Source organism: Alligator mississippiensis, chromosome 1, assembly GCF_030867095.1.
Source record: "Alligator mississippiensis isolate rAllMis1 chromosome 1, rAllMis1, whole genome shotgun sequence".
NCBI lineage: Eukaryota > Metazoa > Chordata > Crocodylia > Alligatoridae > Alligator > Alligator mississippiensis.
Window position 1 is genome coordinate 200726364 of NC_081824.1, and position 23173 is coordinate 200749536.

The following is a 23173-nucleotide window of genomic DNA, read 5'->3' on the forward strand; positions in this document are numbered from 1 at the left end:
GCAGAGAAACCCATGGATTCCCTGCTTTTGCAAAGAGCTCTGCAGGCTGGTTGAGCTCCAGCTTGCAAAAGCTGTTTGCAAATAGGGTGGGAAACCCCCAGTCCTGCCTGGAGGGGGAGGGGAAGAGGGGGGCCTGAGGCTCTCAGTCAGCCACTCTGCTCAGCTGAGCCTCACTCTTCTCCTGTGAGGTAAGTGGGGCTTGCAGGGGTGGGGGACCCCTCTGGCAGGGCTGGGGGGTTGCAGGTCATGGCCGGGGGCACTAGCAGGGATGGGGGGAGCCAGAAGCCAGCCTTGCCCCCACCCGAACAAGCAACAGCAGTGGGGGAGTTGGCTCTGGGCTGCTTCTGCTGCAGCTGCCAGCTGTTGGAGGCAGGGAGCTGCAGACTTTGATCCCTGGCCCCATAGCCCTGGCAGCTGGGGGCCCCCTCTGGCAGGGCTGTAGGGGCAAGGGCTGTGGGTGGGGGACAAGAAGCATGAGTAGGGTGGGGGACTGTTGTGGGAGCAGTGAGGGGCACCAGCAGTATGGGGGGGCTTTGAGGGCAGTGAGGGGCACCAGCAGGTTTGGGGGGTGCTGCAGGGGGCTTCTAATGTTAATAACAGATTGGGGGGGGTCAGAGAATTTGCAATTTTTCATCAAAGAATTTGTGATTTTTTTATCAGAGAAAACCAGGATCCCTGAGCATAAGCAACAAAGATGAGGAAAAGTGAGAAAATCAATGTATAGGGGGTCAATATGTAGATATCAGGAAAAAAGGTGATTTCACTAGGAACATGAGAAGAAAAAAAGGAGGGGGGGGGGTTGTTTTTACTGGAAGGTTGAGTAGAGTAGCAGTAAAATTAAAAATAGACCTTATTCACTTTCTGAAAATACAAGAGTTGAACTGGCATCTTCCTTTCCTTTCCATATTTTTTTAAAAAGCTAAAATTCTAGTTTCTAGTCTCAGTTTCATGTGTGTGTGTGTGTGCGCATGCACACATGCATGTGCAGTAGTGTTCAGTTTCTCTAACTGTATGTGACGTTCAGATTTTAAAACTTTTATAGCAGGAACACCCATCTTTATCTACTATGGTGTGACAAAAATATAGTCAGAGCTAAACAACTAATAAATAACAGTTATGTCAGCAGAACAGATTTGGTTCACTTGGGGTCTATAACACAATTCCTAGTGAATCTTCCTATGATTGCTTCCTTTTTTTATCTTTGAGATATAGTCTTAATATTTATTTTTGATTGCATTTTTTAAAAAGAAAGATTTCTGCAAAGCTGCTTAGTTCACTGGTGCCCAAGTCCATACATTATTCAAACTTTAGAACCACAAAAATGGAGATGTCAAAATATGCTTATTTTTTAATGTTAGGAAATGTTTAGTTTGACATAAAACACCAATTACTCCAACCCTTATTTTTTAAAGAAAAGTGAAAAGTAGTGATCCAAAATGCTGTAGAAGCATCTTTGGGACTTGCACTGTTTTGGACCAATAGCACATGGTACCATACATATTCAAAAATGTCTACTCCCAGCAATATATACAAACCCTCAGGGGTGGATCCAGAGAGGGTGCAGTGGCATGGCTGCACTCCCCTTTTAGATTGGACCACACCATAGGAGCTTCTAGGCACTTTTTAAAGTCCCTAAAGCCGATATAACTCCTCCCTCCCTTCTCTTTCCTGCTCAAATACAAGATCCCTCTCTGCCCCTTCCCTCCCACCTCCACCTGACTTTTACTACTGTCCTGCGGATGGGGCTCAGCTCAGGTAGGGAGCAATAGCAGCAGGGATGGGCAAGGGATTGCCCCTTTCCGTGCCTGCTACAGGCAGGGTGGGAGGAACTACTTTCTGCCTCTATTTCCTCCTCACCTGAGCCCAGCCACGTTCAGTCTGGCTGGCTCTGAATCTTCCCCACCCCCAAACAGTGGACAAAACAGCAACAACAAGCAGGGAAGTTGGGGGAAAGGGGAAAAGAAGGGGAGGGATCATGCCTTTGAGCAGGAATGGGAAGGGAAGGGGGAATTTGCACCTGCTTTAGGGACTTCAAAAAGTTTGCCTCAGTGGCAATGGCAGACAAGGCTGGGAGCAGGAGGTGCAGCCACTTCTGCAATGTAGGCTGCTGCTCCTGCTTCCCACTTTGGGAAATGCTGGATCTACCCCTGTAAACCCTGTTAATAAAACTAATGTGAATATTTATTTGGGGTAACCTTTGAAACAAATAATTTGCTTACAAGCCTAAATTTATTTGAAAAGTTGACCTAGGAGCCCAATAATGAAGCCCTATGAGAATTAACCACACAGGTGCATTTGGAAATCGTATTAGATTCTGTCTGCATCACAGGAGGAAGAAATGCCTTTAAAATATGACTCTATCTCTTAATCATTTTTCAAAATGTCCTTTGAATCTTGAGATTTGAATTCTACTGTGTCAAAATTTAAGTATAAACAATAATGGACATGGTTTGCCCCTACCTATAATGAAAGCAAAGTTCATGGCACTGGATTAACTAACTTCATGCTTAACATTTGTGTTCAAACATAATAAATATTTTGTAGTGAAGACAAGCCTTTGCTCCTTATGATTAATAACCACGTTCCTAATTATGTTGAGTTCTTTTTTATTATTATCCAAGGATCAATTAGTAGCCAAGGGAACCCTACGAAACAGACATTGTACCCTGGAAGGATGCACAATTAACAATTGAACACCTTGTCATTCAAATAACACAACAAATTTTACTTATTTTTGCAACTGTTCTTACTTATTCCTAACAGGGAAGCATTTTTCTGATATGAAAGCAACCTAAGGTTACTGTTGGACTAGAAGACCTGTCCATAAATATACATTTAATTAACAGAAGAGATTACAAGAATGTAGCGATGAAAGTACATCTAACCTTGAATAGTTAAAGTGAAGTCACTGAACATAAGCAAACATGATAACTCTAATTGTTCAGGGTCAAAGCAGCCCTTCATTTTGACATCTTTTTAAAAAAGATTATTATTTAAAGTTGTCTTATTTTAATCATGGACATAGCCAGAGGTGCAGAACAGGAAATGTAAAGAGTTGAACATTTTCCACATAACATGTATGTTTTTCCTTTTACAGATTATTTCAGATGGGCAAAAATGAAAATCCACATCGCAAAGAGTTCTTCAGCTAAGATACAAGGTATGTACAATGTTCTTGGGTTTGTAAGAAAGTTATTTTTTATCTCCCTCTGCTGGAGTATAACAGATGGTGCTGTTAGCCCAGATTGTGATGGAACTGCAGAAAGAGAACATTGATGAAAAAATATTTTTTTAACCAAATCACACCAACAAATAGGCTGCTTTAAAAGGGCATTATGATCTGGCTTAGCTTAACAAACTGATGAAGAGATATTTCATCTCAGGTGATAGCGGAAAAGCGGGAAAGGCAAAAAAAATTGTGCTGGCAGTGGTTAAGGTCTGGCAGGAGCCTGAAAACTCCTTCATTCTAGGAAAATAATCAGCAGAGCTCCCCCTTGGATCACTCTTGTCTGTCTCAAGACTCCTGTTGCCATGTCTATACTACCTTTCTTCCATCCCCTTTTCCTCCTCTTCCCCTTTTTATGTTCCTTCCCCTTTTATTGCCCACTCTTATGCCCTTATCAGCCTCTTCTCTCATTTCACTCTAGTTTTTCCTCTTTATTCTTATTGTTTTGCTCTCCCACCCCATTGAAAGGATACTGCATACTGCTTGGCTTAGGGATTGGCTGTCCACTGATAGTACACAGGGTGGAATCTTAATGCCCTTCCAGCTCAGCTCAGTGTAGGGGAAGCAGAAAAAAAGAAATATAGTGCTGTAGGCTGCTACCCCATACTGGGTGCATCTACACGTGTGCTTTACTGTGGAGCTAATTTGCTCTGCAGTAAAGTGTCACCATCTATACATGCACCCATATTAGGGTGCAGTAAATTAATTAATTCTGCTGTAGGATAGCATTGTCCAGGACAAGTACTATCATACAGCAGAGTAGCTACGTGCACCCCAACGCATGTGTAGACAGTGACCAGGGCTGGCTGGGGCATGAGGGTGCTACAGTGCGGGGGCTATTCTTACCAGCTAGCCCTGCACTGGAGTACCCTTGTGCCCCAGTTAATCCCTCTGCAGCACACTGAGCTGGGTCGGAGCAGCCGCTAGCTGACAGGCTAATCCCCTCCTCGCCCCCCAGGGTCCCTGCAGGCTGGGATTGCTCTGATCTGGCTCAACATGCTGCAGTCCCAGGTGTATGTATAAATGCTCCATCTGCGAACAATAAACTCTGGCACAAGGTGCACCAGAGTTTATTGTAATGTGCTAATTGCACATGTAGATGCACCCACTGTAACTAAGATCCTGCAGCCTGCAGCCCCAGTTACCTAGGGCCAACAGTATGGACCAATGACACAACACTCCCATCTATATCTAGCAGAAGCATACACACTCACTCTGGTTAAATTCATAACAAATGTGAAAGATGTTTGAAGCTAGATTCCCACTGACCCTAACAGGGAATCTAAGTTCATATAATTTCTATTCCTCTGTATATACATATTTTATTTCTGGGGTATAAATTATACTATCGTAAGGATCCCGAATTTGGTCCCCTGTGTATTTGTACGTGTGTACATGCATGCCCACATTAAAAGAACAAAAACAAAATTATTCAGTTGTGTCTCATAAACTGCAGCATTGACTCTCACATGATTTATTGTGTGAAATGTGCTGGTATCTGAAGTTTTTGTTAAAGCTCTGGCCCATGAAATTCTAATATTACTGAAGGATTGTTTTTCATTTGGAAGAAAAATAAGTTTTATAGCCTGGATTATTTCACATAAAAGCTTGAAATCATGAGCCCCATTGGCTCAAAAATCAGAAGACAAATTAAAAATGTATCATTTTGAAAAGTCTGATTAATTTTGAATGTTTGAGGTTGTCAGCTTTTAAACTGCACTTAAGTTACATATTATAGGTGTTTAATAATTCTGACCAAAAGTAAATAATGGATCATCCACTTCCATGAATTTAAGTATTATGTTCTGTTATGAGTGCTACCCTTCTGTAATTGGTGTAGAGGTAATCAAATCACTGTCTGATGGAAGGAATAAAAAGAGCCAGAAAAAAATCGCTCAAAAAAAAATCAACGAACTTGACTTCAGCTGCTCTGTCATTCTTGCACTTAAAAAGCACTTTGAAATGTCAAAGAGTATTTTCCATCCATAAAGAGATAATGTGCTGAAGACAGAGCACTGATTAAATTAGCCAGTCTAATAATTATGCAGGAGATGCATACATTTAAAAAGGTTTATTCTATTATTTTATCCCAGGTTTACAAAATATAGTGAATGTCATGATGAGCTGCCTAATATGAATGCATATTATAGCCTTCTGCTGGAGGGAAACAACTACTCAAATATGTATCAAGGGCCATAAACACAAGTAATAGAGATTTTCCACAACCTCAGTGGTAGGGGATTGTGTTTTTAGGACAGAAATCTGCATACAGGACCTTCACCTAAAGCAGGAGGTATACATTCTCACTAGAGGAAACACCTTACTGGACTTGGTGTTGGCTACAGGGGGATGACCTGGTGGGGGATCTACAGATACGTGGTAACCTAGGGGATTGATCAATCAATTGATCAATTGATCATCAATTGATTTAATTTACTATCTGGCAAAGGGTGGGAAAGATAAGCAGTAGGGCACAAGTGCTAGGTGTCAGAAAGGCCAACTTCAATATGCTCAGGAGATTAGTTAGTGAGGCACTGGTGATCAGGAGCGTTGGTGAGATGGGAGTCCGGGAAGGTGGTCATTCCTAAAGAGACTGATCCTTCAGGTGCAGAAAGAGACAACCCCATTGCACATGCAAGGGGGCAAAGGGGCCAAGAAACCCTCTTGCCTGAACAGGGAAATCCAGGAAAACCTAGGGGAGAAAAAGGAGGCATACAGGCTGTGGAAGCAGGAGATAGCTACCGAAGAGAAGTACACCTACTTGGCTCAAACTTGCAGGGAGTCAGGTAGAAAAGTTAAAGCTGCAATGGAACTTAGGCTGGCAACAAAAATTAAAGACAACAAAAAGTCTTTCTACAGGTATATAGGGAGCAAAAAGAAGGCAAAAGGTAACATAGGACCCCAACAGGACAGATCAGGACATTTACTGACAGATAGGAGGGACAAAGCTGAGTTCTTCAATGAGTTTTTTGCCTCCATATTCCTGAACACAAATCAAGACAAATCTCCCAATTGAATTATAGAGGAGCAGAGGAGGGAAACCAACCCACCAACTGTTAGCACCGACTTAGTGAAGAGACACTTGGAGGCATTAGATGTGTTTAAGTCAGCAGGCCCGGATGATCTTCATCCCAGGAATTGGTCAGTGTCAATGAAGGAATTGGCCAGTGTCATAGCAGAACTACTGACAAGGTTGTTTGAGTACTCATGGTGCTCAGGTCAGGTCCCAGAGGATTGAAAAAGGGTCAATATGGTCCCTATTTTCAAGAAGGGAAGGAAGGAGGATCCAGGTAACTATAGGCCAGTTAGCCTCACCTCTATCCTTGGGAAAATCTTTGAAAAAATTATTAAGGATCATATTTATGGGAGTCCAGCAGGAAAAATAATGCTGAAGAGCAACCAGCATCAGTTCATAGCAGGTAGATCCTGCCTAACTAACCTTGTTTCTTTTTATGACCAGGTCACAAAATGCTTAGATGCCAGCGATGTGGTAGATGTCATCTGCCTGGATTTTAAGAAGGCCTTCGATATGGTATCTCATCCTATTTTCATAGATAAACTGAGTGGCTGTGATATAGATGATTATACTGTCAGGTGCGTGGCAAATTGGCTAATGGGATGCACCCAGAGAGTGGTGGTGGATGGGTTGGCATCGACTTGGAAAGATGTGGGCAGTGGAGTTCCCCAAGATTCAGTCCTTGGACCGGTGCTGTTCAAAGTCTTCATCAGTGACTTGAATGAGGGGGTGGAGAGCACTCTGTCCAAATTTGTGGATAACACCAAATAATGGGGTAAACACACTAGTGGGCAGGGAATGAATCCAGGTGGATCTGGACAGGTTGGAGAAGTGGGCAGAGCAGAATAGGATGCAGTTCAACACAGACAAGTGCAAAGTGCTGCACCTAGGGAGAAGGAATCATCAACACACTTACAGGCTTGGGAATGACCCTCTCAACAGCACTGTAGCAGAAAGGGATCTCAGAGTCATAGTTGACTCCAAGATGAACATGAGTCGTCAATGTGATGAAATGATCAGCAAAGCTATCTGCTCTTTATCATGCATTAGCAGGTGCATCACAAACAGATCCAGGGAGGTGATACTTCCCCTCTATGTGGCACTGGTGAGGCTGCAGTTGGAGTACTGTGTCCAGTTTTGAGAGCCATACTTCAAGAGGGATGTGGATAACCTTGAAAGGGTCTAGAGGAGGGCCACTCAAATGGTTAGGGGCCTGCAGATAAGGCCCTATGAAGAGAGATTTTGGGACCTGAATCTCTTCAGCCTCCGCAAGAGAAGGGTGAGAGGTGATCTTGTGGCTGCCTATAAATTCATTGGGGTGGGGGACAGCAAGGGATAGGAAATGCTCTGTTTACCAGGGCACCCCTTGGAGTAACTAGAAATTACAGCCACAAACTGACAGAGAGCAGATTCAGGTTAGACATCAGGAAGAACTTCACAGTAAGGGTTGTCAGAATCTGGAATGGGCTTCCAAGGGAGGTGGTGCTCTCCCCTACCTTGGGAGTCTTTAAGAGGAGACTGGACAGGCACCTGGCTGGGGTTATCTTACCCCAGCGCTCTTTCCTGCCCAGGGTAGGGGGTTGGCTCTTAGCTTGCTGTTGCATGTGGAGCCCAAGATCATGATGATGACAGCAGTTGCATGACTGAAATCTGGCAAATTATATCCCCAGTACCCAAAATTGTGTGTCATGTATGCCCAATTGTGGGATCTGGAATCGAATTGCACCATTAAATTAACTTCTGCCACTGCCCAAAATAAATTTTCTTCAGTTTGATTCACAGTTAAAAAGAAAAGAAGTGTTATAACATCCTGGTTTAAGACATACGAGGGCGAATGTTGGCAGGTGACTAATTAACTGCTCAATAAACATCTCAGCATCTACGTGTGTTCCTATTAGGACACACAAAACTAATAAACTCTGCAGCAGGGTAGGACTTGTAAATACAAGTACTATCCTGCTGGAGAGTTTTTTTCATGTGCAGCAGCGCACATGTAGATGCTGAGCCAGCTGACTGGGAAACGAGGGAGCTTCAGTGTCTGGGCTGCCTGCCAGCTAGCCCCACAGTGAAGCGCGCTTATGCCCTAGCCAGCCCCTCTGCAGCACAATGACCCCAGCTGAAGCAGCCATGGGCTGGCAGGCTGACCTCCAGGGTCCTCTGCCAGCTGAAGTTACTGCAACCCCACTCAATGTGCTGAGGTCAGGGCACATGTGTAAACCACACGCCTGGGAATTTCTTAAGTGCAATAAACTGCAGAGCAATAAGTTTAACTGGAAGTTTAATTTCTTGCTTATTTATTAATAAGCAATAAATAAGCTCCACAGTTTATTGCTGCTCCCTAATGTAATGTGTAGATGTGCCCTGTGGGTGGGAAATTATTCCTAAGAGTTAATAAACCTTCCTACATAGGTAAAAATTGTGCCCACTGTAGTGAACACCAGGTTGAATAAGCACAGGGAAACAAGAAGAGAAAAACTAACCATAACCTTTATTTGTGGAGCTGTAGACAAGCCTCTGCAGTCCCTTAGTTTCCCTGACTAACTAGCTAATTTCTCCTTAGTTAGGGGAAATGTTTAAATTACAACTTCTGTCACTACATCCATGGCATGCTTCTGTCAGCATCTGAACCACTTGAGATGTCACTCACTACAGTGCACCCAAGCTCCCCAAGCCTAAAAGAACATGTCCTGTGTAATGATATAGAAATCTACTTGAGAGAGGCTCCTGCTTGAAAACAGAAGAATGCAGGCTTCAGTCTAGACATCCATCAAGAGGCTATTAAATGTCAATGAATAATATGAAACATTGCTTTGAAGAGACCTTGCCTGGCTGTCTGCTCACCTTGATACCATTTCTCCCTTGTTTCTATGAAAAGGTAACTCAGCAATGAGGCCTGCACTTTAATTTATGTGCAAGTGAATTGAGTCAACTTAGGGGTTTGATTTTTCTAAGTTCAAAAGCTGTAGATGGCAGACTTCTGTCATGAAATGACTCCAACTTTAGACTGTTCAGTGACAATCTTGTGAAAATGCATGCATTTTCGGAGTGATAGATAATAAAGATATTTTGCCTGATCTAGGCAACCCAGCACCTCACAGCATTTTTGATGAAAATCTTTTTTCCCTCTAAGGCTATGCAGTTATTTGGGCAATGAATTTTACATTCATGGCTGCAGCAGTGCTGTGCACAAATAGGTCTTTGTCATGCAGTAATAAGATACTATAAAATAGTACTGTTTCTTACATGTCATTTTTAAAACAGGGATACTTGTTTTTATCACCTGGGTATTGCATACTTTTAAGTTAGAACTAGTATGTTTTTTGGTAATTAGTTTGTAAGATCCCCACATATCCTATATCCTGAACAGAAAATACAGGGAAGATAGGTCCTGGCTTAAGGTATTATAAATGAAGGTTCAGCTCTGCAATGAAGATCCCTGGGAACACATCCAGCTCTACTGAAGGCAGTGATGCACAGGTACGTGGGTCCATGCAAATCAATAGCTTTGTAGAATGATGGATTAAATGATGATGAATTTAAAAGGCAAGTAAAGGAAGAGCCAAAGAAGGGCATGTTTATATAATTACTGGACAGAGGCATACAAAAATATTGGTAATTCAGTTGTTTTTAAATCAAAGTAGAAACACACTTGAGGAAGGAAGAATTTTAATATTCTGAGCTACAGAAAGAGATAATATTATTTGGTCTCATATTTAATATGTGAAGGTATATCTTTGCCTAACCTGCAATAATCTTAGCTTTAAATTTTGTTTCTTTCTTATGGAAAGGTCATGACCTATACTAAACTGTGTAGTTATTTTGTAACGTGGGAAAATCCGCTATACAAGCTGCATCGCATACGTTTCAATAAGGGTGAAAGCTCTTTAAACAGGAGCTCTCTTTGTCCTTCTGGAGTTGGCTCAGTCTCTTTAAATTATAATATATACTTCTGGACAAGTCTTTGTAAGTTATGTAAAGATAGATATTACCAAGCTTGTGGGGGAAGATAGCAGCCATTTTTTTACTCGATATGTAACATAAGGCCAAATTGTACTCTGGTACGCCAGTAGAAATGTAGAGTAACTCCAATGGAATTATACCAGATTCACTCTGGAGCAGCAAAACAGAGAATGTGGATCTTATTGAGAAGACTTGCAGAATAGAACTATTTGATATATTCTGGAAATAAGACACCATTATTTTTTAAATAAGTGGAAGACAGAGATATAAATCTGATCTTATGTTAGACCCGAATTAGAAAAGTGCAGTCTCCTAAACCTAAACTGGAAAATTATTTGTTAAGAAGATAGCTGACATCAGGCAGGCCTTATTAAAATAATGCTGATAGAAATCACAAGAATGCAACATATTTATACAAAGGGATCATTTCTCTATTTCCCCATCCTAAAATGAATTAAATTTACTTAAAAATGCACTCTTGTTTTTCTTTTCCAGCTGAAGTGAAGAGGATTTTTCAGAGAGGCTTTTGCTAACTGGTTTCTCAGGTAGGTGCACTGTGATCTTTACTCACTGCTAGAAATTACCTGAGTACACCATCCATGTCCATACTTAGATTTGGCCAGGTCCCACTCCTGAAATCACTGTTTGCTACCTACTTACCATCTCTATAAATAATATTTCAGCAATATATGCTGATTTCACTACTTAAATACAATGCAACCTTCATTTAGTATCCTTTATGATCTCTGTCATAGAAACCTCTCTGAACTGTGTGCCCCTGTTACATATCCTTTTTAAGAACCCCAACTCTGATGATACAGTGGTTTAATATTTATCATTTGGAAATATATTACATGAAATAGAACTTACCCTACAGCCATGTTTGCAATAAAGCTATTAGATACATACTTAATTTTACCTATCTTTGAGAGTGCATCCCTGTTCAACATAGCATGGATACACAGGTTTGCCTTTAAATACATGTTCGCTGGAGCTATTTGTGATCAGATTTTTCAAAAGTGTTCAGTAGAGAGGAGCAAAGATTTTTCCTATAGCAATTTTTTTTGCATTCGACAGAACCAGAAGATTCTATAGGTATGGCTCAGTGTCATCTGAAATGTTTAAAGGAAGCCAGACATGCTGACCACTGACTAGTTGGGCAGGAGGCTAAAGGGGGCAGGGAAAAATTTCAAAATTTTAGGATTGCCCCTAGAATGAAAGCTCTGAGTTTTCTCCCACTCTATTTGGTCATTATGCTCTCTGTCCATCTCCATGGGTATGTCTGTGCCATCTCTAGTGTGTCCCACATGGGACGCTGTCAAACACACCCTCCTCCAGTTTTCATATGGCAAACCCAGGAAGGTAGTGGTGAAGTTGCCCTGGGGCTCTCCCTAGCTGCTGTTCTCAAACACACTGGAAATCAAAGCCTTGAGGGTAGGTGTAGGGGGCGACTCCAGGATGGTCTCCATGTTGAATTTGTAGTTTTAACACATGTGAGCGAAACCATGGTCAAGACAAGAGCATGCCCAAAGGTGTCCCCTCTGGACCCGCTGGGGACACAGGGTAGAGAAGACCCTGGGTTACTAAAGGCTTGCAAATTGTAGGGAGCAGCAAAATCAGTGTTCTGGGAAGGCAGGCAGTTTGAACGCTTGGCCAGGCCCTGGCTCAGCACGACACTACCACAGCAGCAGAGCAGGTAGTGGTAGGTGCCAGACAGGGACAGCATGAAGAGGAACCGGAACCTCTATGTCAGCCTAGGAGATGGTGTCACGAACCAATCACTCAGTGCTCTGTACACTGTGGCTCCGTGAGGCCGGGGCTGGAGTGGGGGACATAGTGCTGTGCTGCTTCCAGTGCATGGGAGAGTCCAGGCAGGCTTCTGGGGGCACCTCTGCCACTGCCGCTAGGGATATATTGAGGTGGAGCACGGTAACATAGGGGCCATGCTCAGCTTTGTGAGGCTTTGTGTGCAGCAGCTGTGTCCAAGTTCTGCTTCTAGGCACATGGGCGACCAGGGGGTGAGGAGCTCTGAACACCACCTCCACCCACAGCAGCTACCTGCTACTCCAGCTCCCTGGCTGCCATCTCTGTGCCCACACACCAATAATCCACAGGCAGCTGTAGACATGGGGGCTGCTGCCAGCTGGCTCCGGGCTCCTGCAACCTCCCTCCCTGGGAAATATAGGGACAAAGCTGGCTGTGGCTGCTATTTAAGGGGCTGCCTGACATCAGCTCCTCCCAGAATGAAAACAGAGGTCGGCAACATTTTATTTCTCTAGCATAGTAAAAATCCTTGTGCTGACCCCTGTACTTTGGTTATTCTATAAAATGCAAACCTACCCTGCCTTCCCTTTCTTCCTGGCCCAAGCACAAGTCACTGACTTCCCATCAGCCCTGGCTCCTGCTTCTGTGTTATGCTGCTCTTAAGCCATGAGCTTGGCTTCTTACCTCTATGGAGACAGAGAGTAAAAGCCAAGCAATATGAAGAAAGTGCTGTTCTACAACTAAGATGCCTTAACCACTTGAGTTGGCATGATCTATTTTATAGCAACAGTATGCTGAAATGATTTTCCTCTCCAGTAACAAGTATTCAGGACGTGCCAGTCACAAAGATGAACTGTTTCACTGAAAAATGTTTGGTGTCATTTTCTGAGTTATTAAGACATCTTGCACTTTATGCTGCATGTTATGAACAGCAGGCAAAACACTATGTGCATAAAGAATCCCTCCTGTGATGCCAATCACTTTGGGCCAGTAATAGACTGACCTTTTTTTTTATTTTAAATTTGTAATAAATGTGTGTGTTTTAAATACCATCGTTGACATAAAACTGCCCTTGCAAGACACAAGCCTTTGGGAAATATATTGCATAGATAATGTACCTGAACCAGCAGGGAAGAATGCAAATAAGGATGCAGAACAGTTGTTTTAATACACTACTAATTCCCAGTGAATTAAAAGATATTAGTTCACAGTCAAAGCTGGGAAAAGGGCATTTTTTATATTGATTTAGGAAAGAGACTTCAAAAAATCTAGACTTCTGTTATGCTGTCAAAACCAGTTGCAAACAGCTATTGAAGAAAAGAATAAGCAAAGATACAGAGGTAAATTGCAAATGGAACAAAATACATGTGGGTTTTTTCCAAGGAAGATCATGTCCAACCAATTTTATGATGCTGTTGCATTGGCAATGCACTCACTTTGGTAATTGTTACCAGTGATATGTTATAGGGTGTTCTTGACATCTTGGATACCATTCCTAGTAGTTGTAGGGGAGGGTTTGAAGTGGCAATTTTAGGGATTCCTTTGATTAACGATGGCCTGTGAACCCAGGGGAATGGACTTGATGGGCCACAAGGTGCCTTCCAGTCCTACATATTCCTAAATAGGATAATAGACTTCTTAGGCAAAGGGCAAAGCAGGCTTGGGCCTGATCTCTGTTTGACATTGTCATTAGAGACCTTGGTGCATCCCTTCCCAGATTTTTTTTGTATTTATTTTCCCTGGCTTCCTCAGGCATCACCAATCAAAGAGTCCCCACAGAGCAGGCTCCTGACCCTGGACCCTCTTTAGCAGTGAGAAGCTGGCTTGCTAGCCTTTTGAGTGTAGGGTCCTGGGTTCAAGACACTGGTCTGGCTTACCTGTATCTCCCTCCCCACCAACTGTAGTTTTATTTTTTTATTTTCCCCAGCTCCCAGAAGCACAACCCACTATCAAGTCCCACAAGGAGGAATCCCAGCCTCAGGTGTAGCTCAGGATGCTGGCTAGGAGGCAAGCACTGGGCCATAAATTCAAGCATCTCCTCCCTGTGACTTGCTAGGATGAGATGCTGGCTGGGCTGGGTTTTTTTTCCATGCCTACTGCCATGGATGTGAGCGTGCAATTGCAGGGCCTAAGTCTTGGTCTCAAATCTTCCAATGTGTACTTATGAAACTCAGAGGTGACACAGCTAGGGAATATTGAAAATATGAAGGAGGATTGGATCATTATACTGGAAGAAGTGGATAAACTTCTGGACTGAAATAACAGAAACAGTATATAGCTGAATAGAGCAAAATGCAAAGTTTTGCTGTAAGCTGGGGACTCCACTTGGGGTATTGTGTATTGGTCAACTAGTTAAAAAATGTTGAAATTAAACTGCAACAGATGCAGAGAATGGCTACTGGGAGGATTAGAAGAATGGAAAACCTATTCTCTGAAAGAAGATTAAAAGACCTTGGCTTGTTTAGCTTAGCAAAATGAAGGTTAGAAGGGGATATCATTATTGTTTATTAATACATTTGGGGGGTGAGCATCAGAGGGTGAAAAGAGCTAAAAGAACAATACTGAAATGAGATCAAATGGAACATAAACTGGGTGTAAATAGATTTAGCCTGGAAATTAGAAGAAGGAGTCAAAGCATTAGAGGATAGTTTTCTGAAAAAAGAAATGGAGTAAAGAACTAGAGGACCAGAACATGCGACATTTACATCAGTCCAAGCCACCCTATCGCTGGTGTTAAGAAAGAGTAAACATAATTTGTAACCCTACCTCAGTGTAATTTACTACACTGTACATTTACTACAGTGTGGTCTGCAATTATCCCAGAAAAAGTCAGTAGTATAGAAAAAGCTGTGTTAATTGGCATTTAACTAACCAGAGTACTCTATTAACTGGAATTTCCAATATCCCCCCAATACAAATCCTCACTTTAGCAACCGGAATCATTGCCAAGTCTATCCAGCACGTGCATCAAGTATTTCTGTTATTTACATTAGTTAGTGACGCTGCTGATAGAGGAGCTGCCGGGAATCTGCGGGGGAGGGGGAAAGGGATCTGCGGGGAGCAGGGTGGGCTGCTGCTGCAGGCTGGGGCTGATATAATTCTCAGATAACCAGCACCCCCTTACCCCACTCATGCCAGATAACATAACTTTTACTGTACTACATTGATGTAGGAGTCACTTGTCTATTTCTATCCCTAGGTAGCCTGTTTACATTTGGTTGACAGCTACTACAGGTTTGTTTGGCACAGGGCTGCTCAACCTTGGGCCCACAGAGCCATGAAATCTAGCCTACAGGGATCCCCACAGGTTGGAAAAAGCTGGCAGCTGGGAAGCAGAGGAAGCTCATCATGGCCAGGCCCAGCCCTGCCTAGGCCCCTGCAGCACAGAGGGATCAGGGTTGGGCCTGCCGGCATATCTGGATCAGGCTAGGCTGCTCCCTGCCCCCAACATATCCAGATAGGGGCTGCACCACCCTATCTACCCCCATCCCGAGCCTCCATATCAGGGTTGGGCTGCTTCCCAAATCCCGTCCCCCACAACATTTGGATCAGTGCTGCTCTGCCCTACCCCCTTGCCCCCCCAAGGGTCCCAATCAGGGCCACTCTGCCCCTCCCCATCTGGCACATCCAGATTGAGGCTGAGCAGCTCCCACTACTCCCCCTGGAGTGTCTGGATTGGGGATGGGCTCCCTTCCCCACCCCTGTTACCAGGATCAGCAGGGTCACTCTGTCCCCCTGTTCTCCCCTCAGCACTTCTGGATCAGAACTGGGCTTATCGTTACCCCCTCAGCAGATGGATCAGTGTCAGGCTGCACACCCCCCAAATGGCGAGATGAGACCCCCCCCCACCAGCCCTGCATGAATAGATAGAGCCCATGACCAAACCAGGAACTGCCCATCTGGCCCACGGGATGAAAAGATTGGGCACATCTGGTCTAGCACATAGTAGGAACTCTATAATAACTGTGGCATTGCTAGAAAGAGCTGATCATTTGCCTATTCTGGACACTGGCTTGAGTTAAATCAGTAAACAGAACAAATATAAGTGGCACTTGTGTGTCCAGTACCCCAAATTGCTTGATGATGATGCTCAACAAGTTTATGGAAGGGACTGTATGATAGGGTAGGGAATTACTGGTATAGTCTGGGTACTACCCAATTATTACTCTCCAGTTAAAGGGAATATTAAGAGGGCAGGTGCACTGTGGGGTAAAAGTGCTGGCTGCATGCAGTTTCCTTCCTTCCCCTATAGAGCCAGATGAAGACACTCAATAGCTTAACTATGTACAAATCTATTAATATACATATAAAAAGAGTCAAAATAGGACATATATTGTCCTATGCATGACGTCATGATATCATCATATGCATGACGAACAGAACCAAGGAGGTGATACTTCCCCTCTATCGGGCGCTGATCAGACCGCAATTGGAGTACTGCGTGCAATTTTGGGCGCCGCACTTCAAGAGGGATGTGGATAACCTGGAGAGGGTCCAGAGAAGGGCCACTCGTATGGTTAAGGGCTTGCAGGCCAAGCCTTATGAGGAGAGACTAGGGCACCTGGACCTCTTTAGCCTCCACAAGAGAAGGTTGAGAGGCGACCTTGTGGCTGCCTGTAAGTTCATCACGGGGGCACAGAAGGGAATTGGTGAGGTTTTACTCACCAAGGCACCCCTGGGGGTTACAAGAAATAATGGCCATAAGCTAGCAGAGAGCAGATTTAGACTGGACATTAGGAAGAACTTCTTCACAGTTAGAGTGGCCAAGGTCTGGAATGGGCTCCCAAGGGAGGTGGTGCTGAAGCATGAAACATCTTGCTCAAAATCAAAGCAGTCATCACAGTGGAGTCAGACAGGGTTGTTTTCTACCAGGTCAGAATGGCAAGGAGTGGACTAAGGGTTTTTTATTCTGTTTTGTTTTTTGTTTTCCTCTAACAAGTCCCCTGCTATTGTAATGGCAGATGATTAGTGGCATCCTTGTCTCCTCTGCTCTTTATCAATGGCACATTTTTGGGTATCTTTATGAGGTGCTTTGTGGTTGTACTATGAGTAGGGTTAGAAGAAATGTTCTTGTGGACCCTTTTGTATAAATGGCTGCCTGCAAATCCAGATTTAATGTCCTAGAAAGTCCTTCCAGTTCTATGTTTCTACATTCCTGTGACACACATTCATAATAGAAACATTGTATTGAAGGACACTTCCTGGATTTAGTACTGATGCCAACAGGCAGAAAGATTAGCTATCTGCATAGAATAAAATTATATATATAATAAGGAAATAAAAAGTCTCTTCCTATGCATTTTAGTTAATTCTGAAACCAATATTTCTCTGCCTCTTTGAACAGTATCTGATACATAGACTAAACTACACCAAGCCAGCTCTGCAAGTAGCTACCTTCATCATTCCTTACTGCCAACCTGCGTTCCCTTCAACTGTTATCCATCATTACCAGTGGGAGGATGAAACAGATGGATTTCTTTCATTTTGAAACACTGATCTGATAACCGATTGCATAAAAACAACTGGTATTTTCTTATCCCAACTTGTCCAACTCTCACGTACATTCCCCATTTCAAGGACAGTTGTATTGTTAATGTCCATACAAATATGTGTGATCACAAAGGTAATAGATTGTGCAGTGATCCATCATCATAGAATCATAGAACAAAAGGCTGGAAGGGACCTTAGGTGATCATCCAATCCACCCCCTTGATCAAGGCAGGATCATTGCTGTCTAAGCCAACTCATCCAAGTGTTTGTCTAACCTGCTCTTAAGTGCTTCTAAAGATGGAAATTCCACAGCCTCACTAAGTAATTTCTTCCAGTACTTACCCACCTTCATAGTTAAGAAGTTGTTCCTAATATCCAACCTAAATTTCCCTTGTTGCAATTTAAAACCTTTACTCTTTGTCCTGTCTTCTGTGGCTACAAAGATGATTTAATATCTTTAAATTATGAACGGTGTCAGTAAAAGTTCATGGTGGTATTTTTTGACCTTATGATCAGTTACTTTGTCTGACACTATTTAATATTAAGCAATGGCTACATGGCTAGCAGACTACGTCAGCTGGGAGCTGAAGTCTGCTAGCCAACTGGCTTCTCTGGCAGAAGGTAGGCTCCTCCCCCCACCCCCCACCCCCATTACAGGTACCCTAAATGGAACCCATCATGGGTAGGAAATGCTACGTTGCCAACACTGCTGCTACTATTTCTGCCTGCACCTCTTTATCCTTGGGGTATTAACTTAGGTGCTGACTTTAACTTCGCTGTGAATGCAGTCTTCATGTCCCTAGCAAAGGGGGTACTATATATTCTGAGAGGTGCCTGCTGGTAGTGTCCCTCAGGAAGCAGATGAGTGAACTGCAAGTGGCTCAGCTGAGAAGCATGAGAGAATATAAGGACTTTGTAATCAGGATGTGTATAGGATGCATATGCAGCCTAGAGGAAGCTAATTGGCCTGAAAGAACTGCAGCATCACTGTGGGAGGAAGAATCATCGGCTGTTCTGCAGGGAATAAACTAGCTGCTGGCCACCTCTCACCATTGGCAGTGCTCCACTCCCCATCAAAGTCATCTGCCCACTGAACACAAGAGTCCATACATAAGTCTGGGACCTAGAGAAAAGAAACAGATCCCAGGGATTGGAGAGCAGGAGCTTATAGACACCACCTACAAGAGAAGGAGACAGAGGCTGGGGGTGACTGGAACTACTATCTGAAGGTGGATGGAGACACTCATCTACCTACTTGGCCCATCATCACGCCAGGACATGGGTAGCCACTCAGGGATTGAGGTGCCAACCAGAATCAGGAGGGGCAAGAAGAATCCAGGGGCAAGTCAAGTCAGGAAGCCAGGAGGACAGTCTGAAAGCAAGGGCCAGGAGTAAGCCAAGCTGGGAAGCCAGGAGGTCAAGCAGGGCACAGAGTCAAAGAACAAGCAAGGTCGAGAAGCAAGAAGATCAAGCAAAGAGCAGAATCAGGGAGGAAATTGGAGGGAATGGAAAAACAGACTTAGGTCAAATAAAACACTACTACCCAGACACTTACTATTCCTATGCAGGGGTTTATACAAGAGAAGTAGGGGGTCAACTGACCCTAACCAGCCACCCTGGTGACAGGGAATGGATGGAGGGTTAAGTCCTGTTAGATGCTTCAGGTCTGCCTGGCCCTTTATGGGTGATTGACTGTGGGATGGCAGGACCAGATGGATGTACACGGTGGCCAAGCCAAAGCCCCAAGTGCAAGGCTGCAGCCTTTTATTGTCATGGGAAATCTGCTGCCTGTCTAGAGCCAAAATCTGAGACATGAAAAATTGCTGAGAATCAGCTAGCCCTCTGATTATTACCATATTTACTTATACACCACAAACACATTTTTCCCAAAAATCAGACCCTCAAAACTGGGGCATATGTCTTAAGTGGAGAAGCTGATTTTCTGTCCAAAAGAGACGCTCCATAATTAATGAACCAATGGTATTATTATTCAGGCAGCTGAAAGAGTCAATTGACTTATCGGCTTCTTGTTCTTCACTCCCCGGGTGTTAGAAATCATCTCTCTTCTTAATCATCTTGATGTTCTACTAATCAAGCTAACCTTTCTTGGGGAAAATTTGCTGTCTACTAGCTGCTCCTGGTCTCTCTTCTCCCATTTCACAGCCCTGGAAACCCTTTAGCTCTTTTCAAAATCATAAAACTGCCCATGGAGACCAGTCTTCAGCAGCAACTAGAGTTCCAGCTTTTAGTTAAACAGGAAGAAGGAGAAGTCCTACTATGACACCAAGGCTATGATGTAACTGGTGTTACAGAATCTTGATGCTTGTTAAGGAGAAAAAAAAATCACAAGAGTGGAAGGGTGTGTGTGTGGGGGGGGGAAATCAGGAAGGAGGTATTGCCTTGTATATCAGGACTGTATACATTTGCTGTGAAGTTCAGAAAAAGGTAGCAGCCAGGTTTCTTGAATGAATAAAAAGGAAAAAGAACAAGGGTGATGTCATGCTAAATGTATACTCTAGACAACCTGATTGGGAGAAGGAGATGAATAGGGCTTTTTTGAGCAACTGTCAGATGTAACCAATAGACTAGACTTGTCGAACTTTAACAACAGTTATCTGTTGTAAAAAACAAGAGAGTAGAGCCCATCACATTCTTGGAATGTTCTGGGGATAACACTTTGTTTTAAAAGACCAATTAAGTTACTAGGGGGGCAATTATTTTAGATTCCGTTCTGACTAACAGAAAAGAACAGATTGAGACACAAAAGATGGAAGGTAATTTGGGGGAAAGTGATCATTAAATGCTGGTGCTGACTATTCCAAGGGAATGGAAGTATGAGCAGCAGAACAAGATTAATGAACAGAAAAGCAGAATTTAATAAACTAAGAGAACTGCTAGGTCAGATTTCCTGTGAAAAGAGAATCTGTGGTATGAATCTGCAGGAGAGTTGGCATTTATGGGAACACACTTGTAACAGGAAGCCAGGGGCTCCTGTTACTTTAAAGGAGGAGCAGCAGCAGGGGTGTCCCCAGTTGGGGAAAACAGTGGATTATGGGCTGGATGTAGGGAAGTAGTCAGCCAGGGACCCATAGGCTGCAAGTGCCTATTGCAGGGCTTGGTGCCTAGCAATAGGACAGTAGAGCAGAGGGTTAGGCAGCAAGGGTGCTGGCAGTAAATTGCCCTAGAGACTGAATGGGCACACCTGCAGCCAGTCAGAGAAGTACCCAACAGGAAGGGGAGGCACCCCATGGTTATGTCTGGGCCTTTGAGGCAGAGGGGCAGTGCAGCCCTGAACTCAGCAGGGAAAGCAGCTCTTGCCAGCTCAGCCTGGAGAGGAGTGGGAACTGGAAGCCTTGTCAGGTTCACCCAGGGCTGAGAGACAACTACGGAGTGGGCAGGTGCTTGGCAGTGCGATGATGACCCGGACGGGGAGACTTTGAGTTTAAAGCAGCCGCTTGTATTTTTGTTGTAGTTTGATACTGGAGAACTGGATGTGGCTGAAAGGTGGGAAAGGAGACCACAGGGGTGCCTGAGCAGTATGCTAGGTTTTAAGCCCTGCTAGGGCCAGGCACAAATGCACAGACAAGCTAAGGCCATGAAGGTCAGAGCCTGAGCCCAGAAGAGCAACAGAGGTGGCCTGAGGCCAACAGGGCCAGAGTCTGAGCCCAGGGGGGCAACTGAGGCAACCAGAGTTTGATAACAGGCTGAGACTGAAAGGTCGGACCAGAGCCAGTGAGCCTAGGCTACCAGTCTACAGCCAGAGTAACCTGTAGGCTAAGGATAAGAAGGCTGAAGCCTATACAAAGGAGTAACTGGTGACAGTGTGACATCTGTGAGGCATGTGCATGGCTATAGGGGTGGGAAAAGGCCACAAATAGCCCTGAAGGAGAATGGGCCACAAAGAGCCCTTAAGGCACTGATGGATCTAAGGGGGGCCCCACTTAAGGTTTGAGGGACAGGACTGGGGGTCAACTGGGTATGAGGGAGCTCCGCTGGCCAAAACAGGCTAGGGATCACTCTAGGACAGCCTCCCTTCTAGAATAAATTAATTCCGTCAAGGTGTGGTAGGCGAGAGGAAAAGGGAGGAGACCCTGAGGAGCTGGAGTGGGGCAGAAGCCGTGTGGCTACCAGGGGCATCACAGCTGTCTCTGGGGCCTGATCCTAATGCAAGACTATATTAAATATACAATAAGAAATTCTCCTGGTGCAAAAGGAAAAATAGGAAATGTGGTCAAAGATTGCCTCAGCTCACTGATGTCCTGAAAATGAAAAAGGAATTAAGCAAGAAGTGGTAAAAAGGGCACATAATTAAGGTTAACTATAGCACAAGCATTAAGGGGTAAAATCAAAGTGGAGAGGTACAAAATGAGCAATGATAAATCATAGAAAATGAGAGTTGGAAAGGACCTCAGGAGGTCATCTAATCCAACCCACTGCTCAAAGCAGGACCATCCCCAATTAGATTGTCCCAGCCAAGGCTTTGTCTACCTGGGTCTTAAAAATCTCCAACGATAGAGATTCTACAACCCTCTGGGTAGCCTGATCCAGTGTTTTACTACTCTTCTGGTGAAAAGGTGTTTTCTAACATCTAGGCTAAACTTCCCTTGCTGCAACTTAAAACCATTGATCCTTGTTCTGTCATCCACCACCACTGAGAACAGTCTAGCTCTACCTTTTTTGGAATGACCCTTCAGGTAGTTGAAGGATGCTATTAAATGTCCCCTCATCCTTCTCTCCTACAGACTAAATGAGCCCAGCTCCTTCAGCCTCTCCTCAGAAGTCATGCCTCCCAGCCCCCTCACCATTTTTGTTGCCCTCCACTGGAATCTCTCCAATTTGTCCACATCCTTTCTATAGTGGCAGGCCCAAAACTAGACACAGTACTCCAGATGCCAAATGGAGGGGAATAATCACTTCCTTCAGTCTACTGGTAGCACTCCTACCAATTCAGCCCAGCATGCCATAAGTCTTCTTTGCAACAAGGGCACACTGTTGGCTCATCTTCAGGTAACTGTTCACTGTAACCCCAGGTCCTTTTCTGCAGAGCTGCTGTTTACCCAGTCAGCCCCCAGCCTGTACTGGTGCATGAGATAGTTCTATCCTAAGTGCAGGACTTTGCACTTGTTCTTACTGAACCTCATAAGATTTCTTTTGGTCCAATCCTCCAATTTGTCAAAATCTCTGAATCCTAGCCCTACCCTCCAGCATATCTACTACTCCTCCCAGTTTGGTGTGATCTGAAAACTTGCTGAGGGTGCATTCCATCCCATCTTCCAGATCATTGATGAAGATATTGAACAAAACCAGCCCCAGGACCAGGTGTGGGTGGTGAACTCCAAGACAGGTGTAGTGGGTAAAGCATCACACTGTATCATCCAGTTTCAAATCTTTTTTTTATTTTATTTATTACATTTTTGTTTGTTTACAAAAGCTGCAAACCCACCCCTGCAGCCAGAGTGCCCATCCAGCTGCAAACCTCCCTCCTCCCTGACTGCAACCCTCCCCAGCTCCTGGCCGGAGTGCCCAGCTGGCTGCAAACCCCCCTGCTCCCAAGCTGCCAATGGCCCCACTCCCCGCCACAGTGCCCAGCTGGCTGCAAACCCCTCCTTCTCTCCCAGTCTGCAAACCTCTCTGCTCCCAAGCTGCAAAGCCCTCCACTCCCTCAGCCCCCAGCCAACTTCCCCCCCAGCCCTGCCCCGCAACCCCCTGCAAGGTCC

General features: G+C 44.2%; 1 long non-coding RNA gene across 1 annotated transcript; it reads left to right on the forward strand.

Moving 5' to 3' along the window:
- The first annotated feature begins 2945 nt into the window (after positions 1-2945).
- LOC109282658 (uncharacterized) lies at positions 2946-19902 on the forward strand. The gene is made up of 5 exons (XR_002089684.2): positions 2946-3160; positions 6687-9117; positions 9610-9719; positions 10698-10747; positions 17311-19902. It is a non-coding gene; the product is annotated as an uncharacterized LOC109282658 (long non-coding RNA).
- The last annotated feature ends 3271 nt before the right edge of the window (positions 19903-23173 follow it).